Below are 22,371 nucleotides of genomic sequence, written 5' to 3'. Positions count from 1 at the left end.
ATCTGTCAGAGCCCGAGTTATTTAACAGAGAAAAAAAAAATCCCCTGATACTATGCATGCAATTCTTATCCAAGCAAGCCACTTTAAGAATACATCAATTAGTTCAGGCAGGAGTAAAGACGTGACCTCATCCAATGGAGAGAATGCAAGCAACTTGATTCTAAAAGGAAGAAATGAAATGAGTCAACGCAAATTCCCAGATAGAATACAAAACTAAGAGTCATTTAATGTCAATGTTGATGATAATAGTAGCTCTCATTCATAGCATACTTATCATAGGCCAAGCACTAGCCCATCCAAACCCCTTATTGCCCTGGTCCTATTAAAACTATTTAAGTTTTATTTTCAAGAGTCAACTAATGTATGCTAAATAAATAATAGTACAGGTGGCAACAGATACGGCAAAAATCCAAAGTAATATGCAAATGACAATTGGGAAACATTAACTGAACAATACCATTTCTATAAATACATAAAAAATACACCATCATAACAAAGAAAGTAAATAAAATTACCATGTATTGAAATTGGAGTTTAATTAGGTGCCAGCCATTTTATAAGCATTAACTCTAAGCCTCACAAAAGCCCTAAGAGTTGGGAAATATTGCTATTCCCACTTTACAGACGTGGAAACTAAGGCTTATATTGCTAAGTCATTGGCTCAAGGTCACATGGCTAAAGTGGCAGAGCTGGGATTCAATCCCACTCTCGCCAGATGCCAGAACCCAGGCAGATGTTACTGTGGCATTATTGGCACTTGTGTCAAGCACGGTGAGGGATTTCAGCAACGCTCAGTCTGGATGATACCACACACTCCTCCAGGCAAAGGAAACACCCACAGGCCACTGAAAAAAGAAGCCACTTCCTGTCCCTGCAAAGAGAGAACATCACCATCCTTGAGTCAAGTTCCTTACCATCTCTGGGCTCAGCCTCTCAGCTAAACAATTTATCTTTGGAGTGACAGGTGATGACTTAGTCACCCTGGCTCTGCCCTTCTCCCGTTTCCTATAAACCAGCTGTGTTTCATGGGTGATTTAGAGCATAACCACAGAACACATAGGCTTTTATGGAACAAGCAATAATTGGGCACTGCAGAGAAGCTGTCATGCCCCCCTCACCCATCCCCCCACCCCATTGGCAGAGCTAACAGCTCCCAGCTGCTCTCATTCAGCAGCACAGAAGCCAATTCACCTGGGAGATTATCTCCTCACTCTTAATGAGGCCAGCCCACAGCCAGTAACTGACTGTTCCAGGCCATGAAAGGCCAGCCCCTTTGCTTCAACATGAGCTAATGCTGGGGTGCAGTATCTGCTCCCGATACACGCAATGTATATCCCCAAGGCATCAGGCTGAAGCTAGACTCCAGTTCACAAAAACCTCTGCTTCGCTCCTTCTCCCACCTTGTCCTGCTTCCTTGGTTCCCATTCCCCTGGGAGCCTTCCCTCACTAAACCACTGCCCCCAACCCCCCATCCCCAGTGCTGCTTTCAAACCCAAAACACCACCCACCATGTGCCACCATGATAGGTACTGGAGACGTGTGTTAACTAAGTGGGATTTTTGAACTCCAGGAGCTCATACTAGTGAAGGAAACAGTTACATAAACCCAATAGAATAAGGTAAGAACTATAATAAAATGTGCATTCTTTTTACTCTTTCTCTTATTTTAGTACTTCTGTGCACCCAGGCCTATGATAAGCATTATTCAGATATTGTTCCATTTGATTCTGAGAACAAACCCATGAGGGAGGCACCTTTTCATGGACAAAAAAACCCCCAAGTGTTCACAAAGGTTAATTAATTAGCCATTAAGTGTAGAGATGGTACTTGAACCCATTTCTCTTTAAATTTCCTCGCTCTTTTACAGGGCGTCTTTCCTGCTTCTTGAGATCAGCTGTCAGCAAACCATGCTCCCTAGGCACTGCCTGTTTGTGCAAATAAAGTTTTATTAAAACACAGCCACACCCATTATTTACCTATGTCTGTGACTGCATTTAGTCTACGAAGGCAGAGATGAGTGGTTGACACAGACCCTGGAGGGTCTGCAAAGCTGAAAATATCTACTACGTCTCCCTTTTTATGGCTACAGCAGTAGCCAGCCCTCCACTATTTGATGAGCTTCTGTTCTCCTTCAGCCTCAGAAAAAGAGAAACCAGGAATTTTCTTCCCTCCAAATCGAGGTTCTCCATCAACTGCTGCCTATAGTGGAGCCTGTGCTCCCTTTGCCCTGAGTCTGGGAGAACCTTACTCATTCACTAAGCTCCGGTGCAGCACTTGCTGGAGGACAAATTCACATTATCTGATTGGCCTGTGTTCCTCTTGCTGTTTCACCTACCGACACGTTAAAAGGAATTCTATCATTTCCTCAACGGATTATTCCTGTCGAGAACCACAACAAGGAAGCTTCCTCTTGAGATTTCAGCCCGGAATCCTCATTGTTCAAATATATGCCATTACCTTTTAAATCATCCCCCGAGAAGTTCCTCTTCTAGCCTTTTATTTATGGAATTTCAATGCTTGGAAACGGTGATCACCTCCTCCCAGGGTTTTCTGCCACATGGCTTTCATACTTGAGCTCTTTTCATCTTTTCCGATAAGTTAATCACTTCTTAATTATGTTTTGTTGCCCAGTCTTTGAACTGTTGTCCAATCTGTTTGCATACTGGGGTGATTACAATACAATGAGTATCATGAGCCTGACTGAGAGGAAATACACCCAGTCCATCCAGGACCAAATGGCCAACTGAGAATAGCCAACAGGCTATTCTCTTTCTGAAGGCTTCTTCCTGTCACCAGAATTTTCTGGATGTGTTATTCATAGCTTGAACTAGCTCTGTTTTTGTTTTTTATTTTGGGGGGTTTTTGGGTTTTTTTGTTGTTGTTGTTGAGGCGGAGTCTCACTCTGTTGCCAGGCTGGAGTGCAGTGGCGAGATCTCAGCTCATTGCCACCTCCACCTCCCAGGTTCAAGCGATTCTCCTGCCTCAGCCTCCCGAGTAGCTGGGACTACAGGTGCGTGCCAGCACGCCTGGCTAATTTTTGTATTTTTACTACAGACGGGGTTTCACCATGTTGGCCAGGATGGTCTTGATATCTTGACCTCATGATCCACCCACCTTGGCCTCCCAAAGTGCTGGGATTACAGGCGTGAGCCACCGCGCCCAGCCCTAGCTATGTTTATTTGGTACCATAAGTCTCTGATTTTTAATGTAAACTCCTGCACCAAGTAAAACCTAGAACAACCTTTCTGCAAAGCAATTTTATCACATACACTAAGGATGTTTTAAAGTTTGTATCCTTTGACTCAGTAACCCTACCTCTAGAATGAGCTGTTAGCCTGAGAACCCAATGAAATAATCTGAGATGTCATAAAACAATGTAAATATAAGGATGTTCATCATGGCATTATTTTAAATAAAGGAAGCAAAATCAATTTTTATGTAAAGAAATGGCTAAAAATAATTTCATTTCTTTCTGAAGCAATATTCTATAGGCATAAAAATGATGTGTTTGAAGAGTCTTTGATAATATCGTAAAACATTTATGAAGCAATGTTAAGTAAAAAAAAAAAACTATATATGGAATAATACCACATTTTAAAACCCTTATATTTTTCTGTGTGTGCATACATTATATATATTTTATAAATATATAGTAAATATATTAACTTTTAATTGTTTTATTCATTACTGTATGTCTAAAGCCTAGCCAAGATTTCTTCATCTTCTTAATCATGGCACTATTGACATTTGGAGCTGGAAAATTCTTTGTCACGAGGGCTGTTCTATGCATTATAGGATGTTTAACAGCATCCTGAACTCTACCTATTAAATGCCAATAGCGCCTGGCCCTAGATGTGACAACCAAAATGTCTTCAGATATTGCTAAATCCCCTCGGGGGACAAAATTTCACCTTTGAAAACCACTGGCCTAGAACATTTAATAGAGGATCGATGATATTGTTGAATAATTCAATGAATTAGAAAACATACATGAAAATTCCAATTGTTATTTCTTGTTAATGTGATTCTTTTTAATACTTCACTGTATTTTTCCAAATTTGCCACCACAAGCATATGCAAGTCCCATTAATAATCCCTTACCTATAATTCCAAAATCCACAAAGATCATTTGACAGCAAAATATGGATTCTTCTGAGTTTACATGAAGTCTTTAATGTTCTCAGGTGGTGTGATTATCCATACATTTCTCTGAAGAGGTATTCACGTATTATTTGATATTTAGTGTAAACAAAATGCATCTAAAAGCTCAAAAAATCTGGCTTACAAAATGCATCTGGCCCCTAGGTTGGGGATACAGGATTGTGGGCCTGTATTATTTTTATAATCAAGGGGATAGGAAGGTGAAAATTATAATGATATTCCTCTACTCAACAGAAGACAATCAATTAAGAAGGTATGTATACAGTAAATATCCACCTAGAACATTCTCTTCAAAAAGTAAATTATGGAAAAAGGCCAGGCGCGGTGGCTCACGCCTATAATCCCAGCACTTTGGGAGGCCAAGATGGGCGAATTACTTGAGGTCAGGAGTTCAAGACCAGCCTGGTCAACATGGTGAAACCCCGTTTCTACAAAAATAATAAAATTAGCTGGGCATGGTGGTGTCTGCCTATAATCCAAGCTACTCGGGAGGCTGAGGCAGGAGAATCATTTGAACCCTGGAAGTGGAGGTTGCAGTGAGCCGAGATCGCGCCACTGCACTCCAGCCTGGGTGACAGAGCAAGACTCCATCTCAAAAAAAAAAATATGGGAAAAAAATAAATTATGGACAAGTTTAGTCATCTTATAGGAATAAGAATGAGGAAACAGATGCTCGGAGAAGTTCAGACCAGAAGTCCTGCAAGCTAACGAATATGGATGTGGGGTGTGGATCTTGGGTCTGTGTGGTTGTTGTGTCTCCCATCTGAACCATCACACACAACCGCTTTCCTGTTTTGTTGACACACAGTGCAGTGTCTCGCCTAGATAGACACCAATTGTGTTGGTTAGGTGAATGAATGAGTGAGCACCTTCCTGCCACAAAGTTAATTCCTTAGAAGGCTCACGTCATCTGAATTCCATCTTACAATAAAAAAGAAATCAAGCAAGGTAGGGCCAGGCAGGGACTAAATAAGAGCCTGAGGCAGACAGATAAGTCTTCAGTTGCAGAGTTGAAACTGTCACCGGTGATGATATAAACAGTTGTACCATCTGTGTGATGCCTTTATCAGGTTGGGGGACAGGCTCTGGAACTAGACCCTTAGGTTCCAATTCAGGTTCAGCACTTACTAGATGCAAGTTAATTAACGGTTCTGTACCTCAACATCCTTATTTGTAAAATGGGAATAATACTAAGACTTCTATTATACGTCTATGATGAGGATGAGATGAGTTGATACAGAAGAAGTACTTCCAGGAGTCTCTGGCCCATGGCAAGCACCAGTAAGTAGCTTCTCCTCTTAATCCCCAGTGCATCTTCTTAATCATTAATTAATTCAGCTGCTCTCAGCCCCCATGAAGTGGCTAGCACAGAGAGGCAGGACTGCAGGATGTCAAGGCTTCATGTTCAGATGGTCTTAGGTTCGCACTCCTTGCAGTGACAAGCTGTGTGACAGAGCAAAACTACCTCTTTGTGCCTCGGTGTCCTCACAGATACAGCCTCAATAATAACACATCATTATGGAAACTTTATGAAGGCTATATTAACTAATGGGTGCAAAATGCTCAGCTCAGTCATTTCTCAATAATAATGACTCTTTATATAAACATCCTCATTCTTTTTTTTTTTTGGAGACAGGGTCTTGCTCTGTTGCCGAGGCTGGAGTGCAGTGGTGTGGTCACAGCTCACTGCAGTCTCAACTTCCTGGGCTCAAGTGATCTTCCTGACTCAGCCTCCTGAATAGCTAAGACTACAGGCACGCACCACCATGCTTGGCTAAATTTTTTGTAGAGATGGGGATCTCAATTTGTTGCCCAGGCTGATCTCAAACTCCTGGCCTCAAGAGATTCTCCCGCCTTGGCCTCCCAAAGTGCTGAGATTACAGGTGTGAGCCACTGTGCACAGTGAAACAGCCCCATTCTAATGATGAGAAACTGAGAAGCAAAAAGGTTAAGGATTAAGAACCTAAAGATGCAGAAATCCAGCCAGCGTGTTGGCTCACGCCTGTAGTCCCAGCTACTAGGGAAGTTGAGGCAGGAAGATAGCTTGAGTGCAGGACATTCAGGCAGCAGTGCACCATGATGGCACCATTGCATTCCAGCCTGGGTGACAGAGCCAGACCCCATTTCTAAAAAAAAAAAAATTAAAATAAATAAAGATACAGAAGTTTCAGCTTTTTCTGCAAGAATGGTGCACCCTGAAATATGTTATACCAAACACTGGTGGGATACAGAAGGGTATTCAGAGAGCTATCCGCAACATTATGTATTACTTTTTTTTCTTTTTTTTTTTTTTGAGGTGGAGTCTTGCTCTGTTGCCCAGGCTGGAGTGCAGTGATGTGATCTCGACTCACTGCAACCTCTACCTCGTGGGTTCAAGCAGTTCTGCTTCAGCCTCCCGAGTAGCTGGGATTACAGACGCACGCCACCACGCCCAGCTAATTTTGGTATTTTTAGTAGAGACGAGGTTTCACCATGTTGGCCAGGCTGGTCTCAAACTCCTGACTTCAGGTGATCCGCTCGCCTCGGCCTCCCAAAGTGCTGGGATTACAGGCGTGAGCCACTGCACCTGGCTGTATTACTTTTAATAGTTGTGTATTTTCATGAACACACATATACTTAAGGGTGGAGGGTGGGGTGGGGAGAGGATGGAAAAACTACCTATTTGTGCTATACTTATTACCTGGGTGACAAAATAATCTGTACACCAAAACCCCATGACACACAATTTACCTATATAACAAACCTGCACATGTACCCCTGAACCTAAAAAAAAAGTTTAAAAAAAGCATTCTTTAAAAAAAAAAAATGGTATGTATTTTTTTCACAGCTTCTATCTGTGGCAAGAAAATCAGCCTCCCATTTACCATAGTGACATAAAGTTTCCTTTTTATGTCAGTGTAGTCAATATCCAAATAATGGATTCACTTAAAGAAAAATCTTAAGTCAATACTAAACAAGGCAGCAAGAGATATGGCAAAAATCATGAAGCTCGTATGTGAGCAGCGGCATGAGAGACACTGCGGTAGACCACATCTGGTGATTCAAATTGCCCAGCAAGATGGTCAAGGGGCCCCTTCAAGGGTTGCAGACAGTGACAGTCTTGTGATTCACTCCCACGTTCTTTATAAGTGAATCTTTCCTTTCTCTGAGTACACATTGACCTATTCCTTCATGAATTTCTTAACCACAAATTAGAACCATGTTATGAACGTCTTGGTCTCCAATTTTTCATCTTTCCTAATTTCCCCCTTGATGTCATTAACTGGTATGTGTGTGTGTGTGTGTGTGTGTGTGTGTGTGTGTGTAAAAGACAAAGAAAGAAAGGCTGAGGGAGAGAGGGAGAGATGCTTGTGAACAAAGACCATACATGCCTCTCTTGTTCACACCACCTGCTTCAATAATGGACATGTGGGAGTGGCTTAATAGTGATCGTTTACCATGTGCTATGCATGCATGATTGTTTCTAATCCACCCAGCACTTGGCAAGGCAGATAGTATCACACTCCAATTTTTACAAAGGAGGAGGAACTTGAGGCTTACAGGGGTGAGGTGGACCCAAGTGGAAGCAGCTAATGTGACAATATTAGAAGTTGAACCTGGGTAGCCTAAACTTAGAGCCTAGATCTAAACCCTTACCCCATTGTCACCCACTTTAAAAGATGCCAGGGAGGGGAGAGGAAGGGAGTGGAGGGGAGGGGAGGGGAAAGGAGAGGGGAGGGGAAGGGAGAGGGGAGGGGAAGGGAGAGGGGAGGGGAAGGGAGAGGGGAGGAGAAGGGAGGGGAAGGGAGGGGAGGAGAAGGGAATGGAGGCAAAGGGAAAAGGAAAAGGAAGGGAAAGAGAAAGGGGAGATAGAGGCAACAATATTTTTTTTTTATTTTTTTGAGACAGAGTCTAGCCCTGTCACCCAGGCTGGAGTGCAGTGGCATAATCACAGCTCACTGCAACCTCTGCCTCCTGGGTTCAAGTGATTCTCCTGCCTCAGCCTCCCAAGTAGCTGGGATTACAGGTACCCACCACCATACCCAGCTAATTTTTATATTTTTAGTAGAGATGAGGTTTCACCATGTTGGCCAGGCTGGTCTTGAACTCCTGACCTTAGGTGATCTGCCCACCTCAGTCTGCCAAAGTGCTGGGATTACAGGTGTGAGCCACTGCGCCAGGCCAATAATATTATTTTTAAGCTACCTAACTAAAGTTCCATGTCTTGGGTTCTCTTTTGCACTAAGCATTGGACAGACATCATCTTTATTCCTCATCTAAAATCTCTGCTCAGAGGAAGCTTGACTTGGAGACAGGGTAGAGGTTTGCTATTTAGTCATTTGCTGTCAGGACAGAAGTCGTTAAGTCAGGCAAGCTATAGTTCCAATCTTGAATCTGCCATCTAAAAGCTGAGTAACCTTGGGCTCATTATTTATACTGCCCAGGCCTCGGTTTCCCCATCTATAATAGGGATGATGATACCTACTCCATCAGGTCCTACAGGGATCAGATGATATCATGTGTCCCCTGTGCCTGCTTCATAGCATGTTCTTGGTGTATGGTTACTGTAATTATTGCTGTTGCTGTTACCATTATCCACACACCTTATAAGTCTTGGAACCAAACTATCAACCTAGGGCCATTTTAAGAGAGTAAGGAGCTTATGAGTTAAAGTTGGACTTGAACATCAGGGAGTGCAATCAGCAGAACAATGGCTCTCCAAAAATATCCACATCCTAATTCCCAAAACCTATGACTGTGTTCCCTTGCATGGCAAGAGGGAATTAAGATTGTAAACAGAATTAGCTTGACTCATCAGCTAACCTTAAAATAAGGAGTTCAGCTTGGATTATCCAAGTGGCCCAGTGTAATCTCACAGGTCCTTAAAAGTGGAAGAAGAAGACAGTCAAATAGTCAGAAAGAAATGTGACTCTAGAAGAAAGGCACAGAGAGAGCCAATGCTGCTGGCTTTCAATGGAGGAGAGGCCGTGAGCCGAGGAATGTGGGCAGTCTCTAAGGCTGGAAAAGGCAAGGAAAAAGCTTCTCCTCTTGCACATCCAGAAGGAACTGGCAAAACCTTGATTTTAGCTGCATGAGACTTGTGTTGGACTTCTGACCTCTGGAACTGTAAGATAATGCATTTGTGTTGTTTTAAGCCACTTAGTGCTTAAGGACATTTGTCACCCTTAAGCCATAGGAAACTGATACAATGAGAGAAGACTGAGAAGCTGGCTTCAGATCCATAAGGAAGTCAGAGGTCTTGACAACTTGCCTCATGCAGGCAGCTTTGTCTCACTGATCATCTAAAAATAAAAGTAGAGACAATCACTGCTTCTGCTTCTCCCCCTCCCCTGCAGTGTTGGGAGCCTGGGTGCTCACTCAGCAGATCTAGGCAAGGCTGCTGGAAGGATGTTCTCCCTGGCCAGGGACAAACAAGTGATTGCATTCAAATGGGCCTCAGCCACCAGCAGGGCCCAGCAGGTAGAAGGTGTTCTAGGCTGGGCAGAGGGTGCTGTCGTTTTTTCGCAAGGCCAGGAAATGGCCTTCTAGACTGGAAATTGTAGGGCTCATGGAGTGATGGCTATTTTTTCCTTCACAAGAGAGGTCTGGTTAAAACAGGAAACGCCATTCGCAGTGGACAGACATCAGGGCACCATGCTTTCTCCGTTTCCTTCACAATCTAACTGGGCTCACCAAGGCCAGAATGGGGGCTGACACTTGGACACTGTCCATCTATGAAGGAATATTTTGTCACCTTTCAAGGGCAGCTGTTCCTCTCCCATTATCTAAAAGGAAGCATAATGTACACACAATAAAAGCACAGATCTTAAGTGTTTAGTTCTGAGTTTTGAGAATTATATACACCCCTGTAATTAACATCCACCCAAAACAAGTAAGGGAATGTGTCCTTTAGCCCAGAAAGCACCATGGGCTGTTTGTTAAGCAATGCCAAGCACCACGCCCCACCCCCCAGAGGCAATGACTAACCTGCTTTTGGTTGCTATAGATTAATCTTTCCTGTAATTTCATAGAAACGGAATAATTCAGACTGTGCTCCTTCATGTCTGTCTTCTTCCACGCTACGTGATTTTGAGATTCATTCATGTTGTTGCATGGATTGTCTATTCCATTTTCTTACTGAACAATCATATTTCACTGTATAAATATACCTCGTTTTTAAAAAATCTATTTTGCAGCTGGATGCGGTGGCTCATGCCTGTAATCCTAGCATTTTGGGAGGCCGAGGAGGGCGAATCACCTGAAGTCAGGAGTTTGAGACCAGCTTGGCCAACATGGTGAAACCCCGTCTCTACTAAAAATACAAAAATTAGCCGTTCGTGGTGGCGGGCGCCTGTAGTCCCAGCTACTCAGGAGGCTGAGGCAGGAGAATTGCTTGAACCTGTGAGGCAGAGGTTGCAGTAAGCCAAGAGCGTGCCACCGCACTCCAGCTTGGGCAAGAGAGCAAGACTCTGTCTTGAAAAAATAAAATAAAATAATTTAAAAAAATCTATTTTGCTATTAATGCCATTTGGGTTGTTTCCGGTTTGTGGCTATTATGAATAAAGCTGCTATGCATATTCATGAATAAGTCTTTGTGTAGACACAGGTTTTCATTTATCTTGGGTGATACGTAAGAGTAGAGTCTATAAGAAACTGCCAAACAGTTGTACACCCTTTAGCAATGAACCAGCCTTCTGGTTACTCTTCATCTTCACCAACATTTGCTTTCTTTTTTTTTGTTTTTTTCGCTATTCTAATATGCGTGAAATTGTATCTCATTGTGGTTTTAAATTGCACTTCGATGTCTTTTGCTCATTTTTAAAAGTTGTGTTTATCTTTGTATTATTATTTGTAGTTCTTTATATACTTTGGATACAAGTTATCACATATGCAAAATTTTCCCCCAATCTGTGGCTTGTCTACTTATTCTCCTAATACAGTTGACCCTTGAACAACACAGGTTTGAACCGTGTGGTTCCACTTACACGTAGATTTTTTCAACCAACCGCAAATCGAAAATACAGTATTTTCAGGTTGCAAAACAGAGAGCTGACTTTTCATATACTCAGATTCCGCAGAACCGACTGGGGGACTTGAGTATGCATGGATTTTGGTACATGTGGCAGGTTCCAGATTGGTCTGTAGTATCTTTGGATGAACAAAGCTTAAAAATTTAATGTTGACCAATTTATTTATTTTATTTTATGATTAGTGCTTTTTGTGTCCTAAGAAATCATTGCCTAACCCAAGCCTACGACAATATTATTCTATGTTTTCTTCTAGAATACTCTAGTTTAAGTTTATATTTAGTTCTCTGATCTAACTCAAATTTATTTTTGTGTCTGGAGTTAGTATGGGAGAATGAACCAATATGATGACTATTTGTTAATTTCCTACCAATGGCCAGGCACCCTGGAGACGGCAGGATCACTGTCCCTGAGTTCAGGGTCCAGTGCAGGGTTCAGCAAACCTTTTCTCTAAAGGGCCACATGGTGAATATTTTAGGCTGTACAGTCCATACAGTCCCTGTTGCCACTATTCTATTCCGCCTTCTAAGGCAAAAGCAGCCATGGGCAGTACCTAAATATGTAAGCATGGCTGTGTTCCAGTAAGAGTATTCATAAACAATGAAATTTGAATTTTATATAGTTTTTATATTTCACAAAATATTCTTTTTCTTTTTCTTTTCTTTAACCAGTTAAAAATATAAAAACCATTTTTAGCTTGTGGACTATACAAAAACAAGCAGCCACAAGGTTTCACCTGCCACGCCAGGCCACAGTTTGCCAACTCCTGGGCTGCTCAGCAAGGCAAACGTTCAACAAACATGAGGCCACACTGTGATACCAGCATGGAAGCAAAGAGCTGCGTTCTGTGGGTGAGAGGATGACAGGCAGTGGGTAATCTGCTTTGGATGAGATCAAAAGGAATTATAACTAAACCACAATGAGATACCAAAAATAACAAGTGTTGGTGAGGATGTAGAGAAATTGGAACCTTTGTCTATTGCTGGCGCAAATGTAAAATGATGCAGCCATCGAGGAAAACAAAAAAATTAAACAGAATACCACATGATCCAGCAATTCCACTTGTTGGTATAAACTCAAATAATTAAAGGTATTAAACAGATACTTTTTTTTTCTTTTTTTTTTGAGACAGAGTCTCGCTCTGTCACCCAGGCTGGAGTGCAGTGGTGTGATCTCAGCTCACTGCAACCTCCGCCTCCCTTGTTCAAGCGATTCTCCTGTCTCAACCTCCCGAGTAGCTGGGATTACAGGTGCCTGCCACTATACCTGGCTAATTTTTGTATTTTTAGTAGAGACAGGGCTTCACCATGTTGTTCAGGCTGGTCTCGAGCTCCCAACCTCAGGTGATCTGCCCGCTTCAGCACCACAAAGTGCTGGGATTACAGGCGTGAGCCACGGTGCCCAACCAAACAGATACTTTTTTACAGCAATGTTCATAGCACATATTTGCAATAGCCGAAGGGTAGAAACAGCACATTCCATCAACAGATAAATGCATAAACAGGTACATGCATACAATGGAATATTATTCAGCCATAAGAAGAGTGGAATTCTGATCCATGCTATGACACAGATGAAACCTGAAAACATTATGCCAAGCGAAATAAACCAAACCCAAGAGAAAAATATTCTATGATTCCATTTTTATGAGGTACACAGAACAGACAAATTTACAGAGACAGAAAGTATAATAGAGGCTCAGGGACTGCTGGGGAGAATGGGGGGTTGTTATTTGAGGAGTACAGAGTTTCTGTTTGGGATGATGAAAAAGTGTTGACAATGGATAGTGGTGTTGGTCATCCAACATTGGAAATGCATTGAATCCCACTGAGTTGTGCACTTTTATAGTTTATTTTTATATTTTTTTGAGATGCAGTCTTGCTCTGTTGCCCAGGCTGGAGTGCAGTGGCGCGATCTCGGCCCACTGCAAGCTCCTCCTCCCGGGTTCACGCCATTCTCCTGCCTCAGCCTCCCTAGTCACTGGGACTACAGGCGCCACCACTGTGCCCGGCTAATTTTTTTTGTATTTTTAGTAGAGACGGGGTTTCACCATGGTCTCGATGTCCTGACCTTGTGATCCACCCGCCTCGGCCTCCCAAAGTGCTGGGATTACAGGCGTGAGCCACCGCGCCCGGCCGAGTTGTGCACTTATTAATGGCTACAATGGTAAATTTTATGTTATGTATATTTTACCACAATAAAAGTATATTTAAAATTAAAATAAAAAAGGAATTAAAACTAAAGACCTCACTATTGTCAACAACGAGAGTCAAACTCTGTGATTTTTTAAGAGATTTATTCTGAGCCAAATGTGAGTGACCATGGCCCTTGACACCAGCCTTGGGAGACCCCAAGAACATATGCCCAAGGTGGACAGGGCACAGCTTGGCTTCTATATTCTAGGAGGACATAAGACATCAAATACACGTAAGATATACATTGGTTCAGTCCAGAAAAATGGGACAACTTTAAGTGGGATGAGGGGAAGGTGGTTCCAGGTTCTACCTAGGATAATAACAAACCTATCTCATAGTGTTGTGAAGACTAAATGAATTAATATATGACATAGACTTGGTGCTGGAAAGGTAGATTTTGATCTCTTGATAGGTGGATTTTTAAATTTTCTGATTGGCGGCCAGGCGCGATGGCTCACGCCTGTAATCCCAGCACTTTGGGAGGCCGAGGTGGGCAGATCACCTGAGGTCAGGAGTTTGAGACCAGCCTGGCCACCATGGTGAAATCCCGTCTCTACTAGAAGTCCAAAAATTAGCCGGGCATGGTGGCAGGCGCCTGTAATCCCAGCTACTCAGGAGGCTGAGGCAGGAGAATCGCTTGAACCCGGGAGGCGGAGGTTGCAGTCAGCCGAGATCACGCCACTGCACTCCAGCCTGGGTGACAAGAGTGAGACTCTGTCTGAAAAATAAATAAATAAATAAATAAATAAATAAATAAATAAATAAATAATATTAAAAAAATAAAATAAAATTTTCTGGTTGGCAATTGGTTGAAAAAGTTATTATCCATAGAAAGGAATATCTGGGCTACAATCAGCAGTTGCAGAGGCCAAAGTTTTCTCGTGCAAATGAAGCCTCCAGGTAGCAGGCTTCAGAGAGAATAGATTGCAAATGTTTCTTATCAGACTTAAGGTCTGTGTTGATGTTAAATGCTCATTGGCTTTCTTGAATTACAAAAGGGAGGAGGGCACAATGAGGCATGTCCAACCTCCCCCTCTTTCCTGTTATGGCCTGAACCAGCCTTTCAGGTTAAATTTGGAGTGCACTGGGTGAGGAAGAGATCCGTTCAGATGGTTGGAAGGCAGAGAGGGCCTTCTAATTTTATTTTTGGTTAACACTCTGTGTCTTTCCAGCACTAAGTCTATGTCATATATTAATTCATTTAGTCTTCACAACACTGTGAGATCGGTTTGTTACGATAATTACACCCATTTTACATATGAAGAAACTGAGGCCCTAAGAGTTTTGATAACTTGCCCAAAGTTATAGAGCTAGTGAGCCACAGAATCAGGATTCAAACCTGAGAAGCCTGGCTCCAGGGCTGTGCTTTCAGTTACCACGCTACACTGCCTCTAAAAGCAGTAGTGACTCTCCAGCTGGGCTAAACGCTAGAGTTCTCTGGGAGCACTTAAAAATCTCCACATCCTTGCCGGACGCGGTGGCTCATGCCTGTAATCCCAGCACTTTGGGAGGCTTAGGCAGGCGGATCACGAGGTCAAGAGATCAAGACCGTCCTGGCCAACATGCTGAAACCCCATCTCTACTAAAAATACAAAAATTAACTGGGCGAGGTGGTGCATGTCTGTAATCCCAGCTACTTGGGAGGCTGAGGCAGGAGAATCACTTGAAACCGGGAGGCAGAGGTTGCAGTGAGCCAAGATCATGCCACTGCGCTCCAGCCTGGCAACAGAGCGAGACTCCATCTCAAAAAAAAAAAAAAAAAAAAAATGTCCACATCAAGGCAGCACCTCTGAGGGTTGAACCAGCACCATTATTTGGAAAAGTTCCCCAGGTGTTTCAGTGTGCAGCCAAGGTTGGGAATAACTGCCTCAAAGGACAGCCTTCTCTCAGGAGATGACATTTCAACCATGACCTCAAAAGTGACATGAGTCAGCCATGTGGGTGGGCGAGAGTGGCCGGGGAGAGAGAAGAATCATATATTCCGTGTATTTTATTCGTTATGTATTTTCATCAAACCACTTTTGTCTTTCTCTTATGTAAGAAGAATGGCATGCATCCTAATAGTAATACTAGCTCATATTTATTCAGCAGTTATGCTGCAAGCATAATAGTAAACACTTGTTGTGTGTTATCACCATTAGCACGCATGATGATCTTATGAAGTCAACATCATCATCCCATTTTACAGATGAAGCAGCCAAGGCCTAAAATGAGTTAGCTCCTCGCCTGAGGCCACACTGATACTAAGTGGCAGTGTGAGGACACTCAGGTGTGTTAATAGCTCAGCTCTCCGGCTCCTCCTTCCCAGTGAAGCTTGCCAAAGGCATCCCAGACAGGAGTGAGAAAGGAAGTGACCTATCTACTTCTGGTTGGTTTGGTTTTATGCTGTTTCCTGCACTTGTTTGCCTGTGGTGGAGCCCCTCAGTGAACCCTACCTCTCAGTAGATTGAGTCAGAACCTTGGTGCTCCTCTAACACCATAATGGTCAGAAAGGAGCTCTCAGAAGAGGCTAAGTAATGCCTCTGAATAATCTCAGTCTGGGGTGCAGAGGAGGCCTGAGGCTGAGAGAACATTTTTGGGGAAATTCAATGTATTCTCAGCTAGAAACCAATATGTAGGTTTACAAGGTTTCTAAGTCTGGGGAGAAGGTAAGTGAGTGTGTGTGTGTGTGTGTGTGTGTGTGTGTGTGTGTGTGTGTGTGTGTGTGTGTGTGTTCCTAGGTCTGGAGCATTTGGATCATGTCCACAACCTAGAACAAGCCCACCTGGGGAGAGAAGGTCACCTTGGAGAACACAATATTGTAGGAGAGTCCCTTGACTTTTTCTTCCCAATTTAGAAAGCCCAAGGCCATGTTTTGTTTGTTCATCACTCTGACCTTAGAGCAGCGTTTGGAAGGTAGTTGCTCATTAAAATTTGTGGAGCAAGTGAATAGACACAATGGGATAAGAGCAGGGGAGTTGACTCTGTCTAGGAGGTTGTGGAGGGCTCCCCTACAGAGGCAGCAGCCAGCTGAACAGGTATTAACTAAAGAAAAGCCGGAAGGAAAGAATGCTCCAGGGAGCACAAAGTTCCTGTTCCAAGGTCAAATTGATCTTTCCTCTGATTCTTTTTTTTTTTTTTGAGACAGAGTCTCGCTCTCACCCAGGCTGGAGTGCAGTGGTGCAATCTCGGCTCAATTGCTTCCCAGGTTCAAGCGATTCTCGTGCCTTAGCCTCCCAAGTAGCTGGGATTACAGGCATGTGCCACCATGCCTGGGTAATTTTTCTTTTTTTATTATTTTTTGTAGAGAAGGGGTTTCACCATGATGGCCAGGCTGGTCTCAAACTCCTGATCTCAAGTGATCTGCCTGCCTTGGCCTCCCAAAGTGCTGGGATTATAGGCATGAGCCACCACACCTGGCATCCCAGTGCACTTCTGTTGCACATTAGCAAATAGACAACAGGGGGATAATAAGAGTGAATAACTTATATTTCATGGTGACGCAAGGACCCCAACTATCATCACCAATAATTCAAATCATGTAACAGTATCAACTACATTTATTAGGAACTTACTATATGCCAGGCACTAGTGTGTGTGTGTGTTTGAAATGCATATATATCTTCAATTAGTCGCCACTAAAAAGCCTAAGGAATGGATGCTATTACCATCCCTATTTTATAGTTGTGTAAATGAGGTCCAGATGGATTAAGTAACAAGCTTCGACAAATGGTATCATATCAAGTTACAAGGCTTCTGCACAGCAAAGGAGACAATCAACATAGTGAAGAGACAGCCCACAGAATGGGAGAAAATATTTGCAAACTACCCATCTGACAAGGGATTAATAATCAGAAAATAAAAGAAACTTAAATAACTCTGTAGGAAAAAGATCTGGCCTGCTGCGGTGGCTCACACCTTTGATCTCAGCACTTTGGGAGGCTGAGGCAGGTGAATCGCTTGAGGTCACGAGTTCAAGACCAGCCTGGGAAACATGGTGAAACCCCATCTCAACAAAAAATTAGCTGGGCATGGTAGCATGTGCTTGTGCTTGTGGTCTCAGCTACTTGGGAGGTGGGAAGATTGCCTGAGCCCAGGAGGTTGAGGCTGCAGTGAGCCATGATTGAGCCACCAAACTCCAGCCTCGGTGACAGAGTGAGACCCTGTCTAAAAAAAATAAAAAATATAAAGATATAATAACCCACTCAAAATGGACAAAAGGTTTGACGAGATATTCCTTAAAAGAAGACATACAAATAGCAAATAGGCATATGAAAAGGTGCTCAACATCACTGATCATCAGAGAAATGAAAATCAAAACTCCAATGAGACATCATCTCAACCCAGTTAAAATGGCTTATATTCAAAAGACAAGCAATAACAAATTCCGGCAAGGATGTAGAGAAAAGGGATCCCTCATACATTGTTGGTGGAAATGTACCTTAGTACAACCATTATGGAGAACAGTTTGGAGGTTCCTCAAAAAACTAAAAATAGAACTACCATATGACCCAGCAATCCCACTGCTGGATATACGTCCAAAAGAAAGCACATCAGAACATCAAAGAGGTATCTGCACTCCTATGTTTGTTGCAGCACTGTTCACAATAGCCAAGATTTGGAAGCAACCTAAGTGTCCATCAGCAGATGAATGGATCAAGAAAATTTGGTACATATACACAATGGAGTACTATTCAGCCATAAAAAAGAATGAGATCCTGTTACTTGCAACGATGTGGATGGAATTGGAGGTCATCATATTAACTGAAATAAGCCAGACACAGGAAGACGAACATCACACATTCTCACTTATTTGTGAGATCTAATAATCAAAATAGTTGAACTCATGGAGATAAGAGAAGGATGGTTTCCAGAAGCTGGAAGTGTGGGGTTGGGTGACCGGGCAGAGGGGACGGGGTGGTGTGGTAGGGTGGGGGAAGGTGGGGATGGCTAATGTGTACAAAGAACAAAGAAAGTCAGAAAGAATGGATAAGACCTAGTATATTGACTATAGTCACACAACAGGGTGACTATAGTCAATAATAGTTTAACTGTACATTTCAAAATTACTAAAAGAGTATAATTGGACTGTTTGTAACACAAAGGACAAATGCTTGAGGGGACGGATACTCCATTTTTCATAATGTGATTATTACATATTGCGTGCCTATATCAAAACATCTAATGCACCCCATAAGTATATACACCTACTATGGACCTACTAACATGAAAAATTTTAATGATATAAATATATATATATATATATATACACACACATATGTAACAAGCCTCAGTTTACACAGCTGACAAGGTGCAGAGCAGAAGTTCAAACTTAGGAGCATCATGGAGCTCAGCCACTCTTTTCCTGGTGGGCCAGACGTTTGAGTTCCTGGCATTGGAAAAACTGACTTTTGGATGTCACCCAGTCAATGATAATAATAATTATTATTATAGCTTGCTGTTTGAATTATTAGATCTTGCTTTTCTGAGGGATTTTTACTTTTCTTTTGCAAGAGAACTTTCACAGTTATTTGACAAACGCTACTTTTCAAAACCAGGCATTTTAATGTCATGTCTTAGGTAATGGACATTTTTTTAGTCACAGGCTGTGAAAAAGTAATCAGTAGATAGCCACACAGAGAATGAACAGGACTTGCAGAGTAGATTCTTATCAGCTTGGGGCCAACACCCCTTCTGCACATCCCTAGGCCCACAGGGGCCTAGCCAGGAGGCTGGAAGGAAAGGCATCTTCCCCCAGAAGAAAGCCCAGCTCCTAAAACTCCTGGCCTGTCTCTGCCCCTTCCCCACTCCACGCTGCAAGAGGAGGAGTGATTTATCTGGCTGGTAGATTGGGGAAGAAGAAAGCGGCTGAGCTGCCACCTGCTCCTTGTACATTTGGGTAGGAGGGAGTTGCCCACGGATCTTGTGTTCTCTGTTCCTGTTGGAGTTGGAGGGGTTGCCTAATTCTGGTCAGTGCTGGCAAGCCCTCTGGCCCACACATATTTATAGACTTTTCAGCAATAAAGGTGACATTTTGACTTTTTTTTTTTTTTTTCCTGAGATAGAGTCTCACTCTGTCTCCCAGGCTGGAGTGCAATGGCGCGATCTTGGCTCACCGCAAGCTCCACCTCCCAGTTTCACGCCATTCTCCTGCCTCAGCCTTCTGAGTAGCTGGGACTACAGGCACCCGCCACCACGCCTAGCTAAATTTTTTTGTATTTTTTTTGGTAGAGACAGGGTTTCACCGTGTTAGCCATGATGGCCTCGATCTCCTGACCTCGTGATCCACCCACCTCGGCCTCCCAAAGTGCTGGAATTAAGGCATGAACCACCGCACCCAGCCTTTTTTTTTTTTTTTTTTTTTTGAGATGGGGAGTCTTTCTGTGTCACCCAGGCTGGAGTGCAGTGGTGCGATATTGGCTCGCTGCAACCTCCGTCTCCTGAGTTCAAGCAATTCTCCTGTCTCAGCCTCCCAAGTAGCTGGGATTACAGGCACACGCCACCATGCCCCAGCTAATTTTTGTATTTGTAGTAGAGACCCGGTTGGTCAGGCTGGTCTCAAGCTCCTGACCTCAGGTGATCCGCCTGCCTCGGCCTCCCAAAGTGCTGGGATTACAGGCGTCAGCCACCGCGCCAGGCCCACATTTTGGCTTATTCTTCTGTCTTATGGCTCAGCTGTTTAAGAACCCAGGCAGGGAAGAAAGGGCTATTCGTTGGACCTCCTCAAAAAGCCCAGCAGAAGGAAGTCTTCTTTTAGGGAGCTTCAGTGAAGGGAGCAATTGTTAAACAGTGGGGATGTGTTTTTCTTTTCTATTCACTTATTTGCCCCACCATTGGCTGGCTAAGCACCTACTACGTGCCTGGTACCATACCAGGCAACTTCTGAATAAAGATGAGCTCTCAAAAGTGGGAGCAAAAGACGGAATCGAGACTGAATTAAGTTTCACTTCCAGCCTTTCTACAGGAGGTGACCACGAGGAAGGAAGAGTAATGGCTGGATTTGAAAAGCCCAGGATTCATTTCGGGTTCTTTGGGTTACACAGCAACTTTAGGGGATTATCTACCCTCACAAATCATTGTCAGCCATCTCAGCAGAGTGTTAATTAAGACAGCCTGTTCTCCCTCAGCCAAGGAATGAGTCCATGGCCAAGGCAAATCATCAAACTCTAATTGCAGGGATGGAGAATCTTTACCAGAGTGACATGGAGTAGAAAACAGAATTGCAGCTCACCCCTTCCAGCAGAAAGTTCTCAAGAAGCATTTCTGCTCCCTAGAAATGTGGGACTTTTGACAAAAACATCTAGAAGAATAGTAAACAAAATAACAGCCAAGGTTTATTAAGCTTGTTGTTGCTTCGCACAACCATCCTGGGAGCTAGGCATTAGCTCATGTCTGTCTGTCTGTCTGTCTCTCTCTCTCTCTCCCCACCCCCCTACTCCTCCTCTCTTCTTCCTCTCTGCCTCTGTATTTCTTTGTTTCTTAGGACTCCTTTCTCCACCTGTGAGTTACTCAACATCCATGTATTAAACTTTTTTGGCACAAGATTTGTTTTGTTTTGTTCTGTTTTGAGACGGAGTCTCGCCCTGTCACCCAGGCTGGAGTGTAGTGGCGTGATCTCTGCTCACTGCAACCTCCGCCTCCTGGGTTAATGCGATTCTTGTGCCTCAGCCTCCTGAGTAGCTGGGACTACAGGCGCGCACCACCACACCCAGCTAATTTTTGTATTTTTAGTAGAGATGGGGTTTCACCATGTTGGTCAGGCTTGTCTCAAACTCCTGACCTCAGGTAATCCACCCGCCTCAACCTCCTAAAGTGCTGGGATTACAGTCGTGAGCCACCGTGCCCAGCCGAGTTTTAGGATAAGATAGAGTTGGTTCCCTCTACAAGAGAAAACACCAATCCCATCCTCTGCACATCTACTGTAGAATGTTGGGTGCAATTGCAATGCCTTCATGTAACAGCTGGGGAAACTGAAACTGACAGGAGACCTTCACATTTAGAGCCTGGGAGGCCTTGTGGCTCAATGGTTAAGGGCACAAGTTCTTGAGTCACATGGTCCTGGGTGTTAAACCTGCCTCTGCTCATTAGTGACTGGTGTGAAACACACTAGCTTCCCAAGCGTCGGTTCTTCATCTGTGAATACAGGATAATAATACTGCCTAGCTCCCAGGACGGTAGTGTGAAGCAATGACGTGCTTAATAAACCTTGCCTGTTATTTTACTTATCATTCTAGATTTTTTCTGAGAAGTCATGCAAAACAGGAATATAGACTGCAAAAAGATGCTAAGCAGGAAGGCACTAAAGGAAGCCTTTCTCCAAAGGGGATGTTTATTTCGGCGATGCACGGGGGGAGCTCAACCAGCTGTTTTCCAGGAAATTGTCCACTTAACCCAGGGTGAGCTCTAAATTTTAATGACTAGCCAGTGTCGAAGGACTGGAAAGAGAAGAAAACAAACAAGGATGATGTAAAAATCCAACCACACACTGCATAAACTCTGTGGTCTCCCAAATTTAATTAGAATCCTGGGTTTCAAGGCATTTCCCATCCCTCCAATATGGAGGTAAAGAATGAAAATTATCACCAATATTCTACTGGTAGCTAAAAAATGAAGTTAAATCATAGTAATCATCAGAAACCAGAATATTGGAAGCAGTAAGATGTAAATGATTAACCATTACCCAGGGACTGGCGACTTTGCCTCTGAAGTTTCTTCTGCCTGAAATTTTCTCCCCATTCTCCACCTCTGTACCTCTTCCCTTCACCATCTCAACCGTCTCATCTCAGCTCAGATGTCACCTCCTCATAGAAGCCCCCCTAGTTCTCAAATGGAACTACACTCCGAGAGTTCTTGACTTTTCCTTGCCAGCAGTACCAAGTTTGTGATGAAACGTTTCTATGATTCTTTGATCAGTGGATTTTCCCCAAGTACACTGCTAATTTCAGGTGGACAGAGATCTCATCTATTTCATTCAACACTGTAGATCAGGGTAGATCAGTTCCAGACTTACAACAGAAACTCTATCTATCT

The sequence above is a fragment of the Pongo abelii genome, chromosome 21, assembly GCF_028885655.2.
Source record: "Pongo abelii isolate AG06213 chromosome 21, NHGRI_mPonAbe1-v2.0_pri, whole genome shotgun sequence".
NCBI lineage: Eukaryota > Metazoa > Chordata > Mammalia > Primates > Hominidae > Pongo > Pongo abelii.
The sequence above is the reverse complement of the archived record's forward strand: the minus strand, read 5'-3'. Positions refer to the sequence as shown.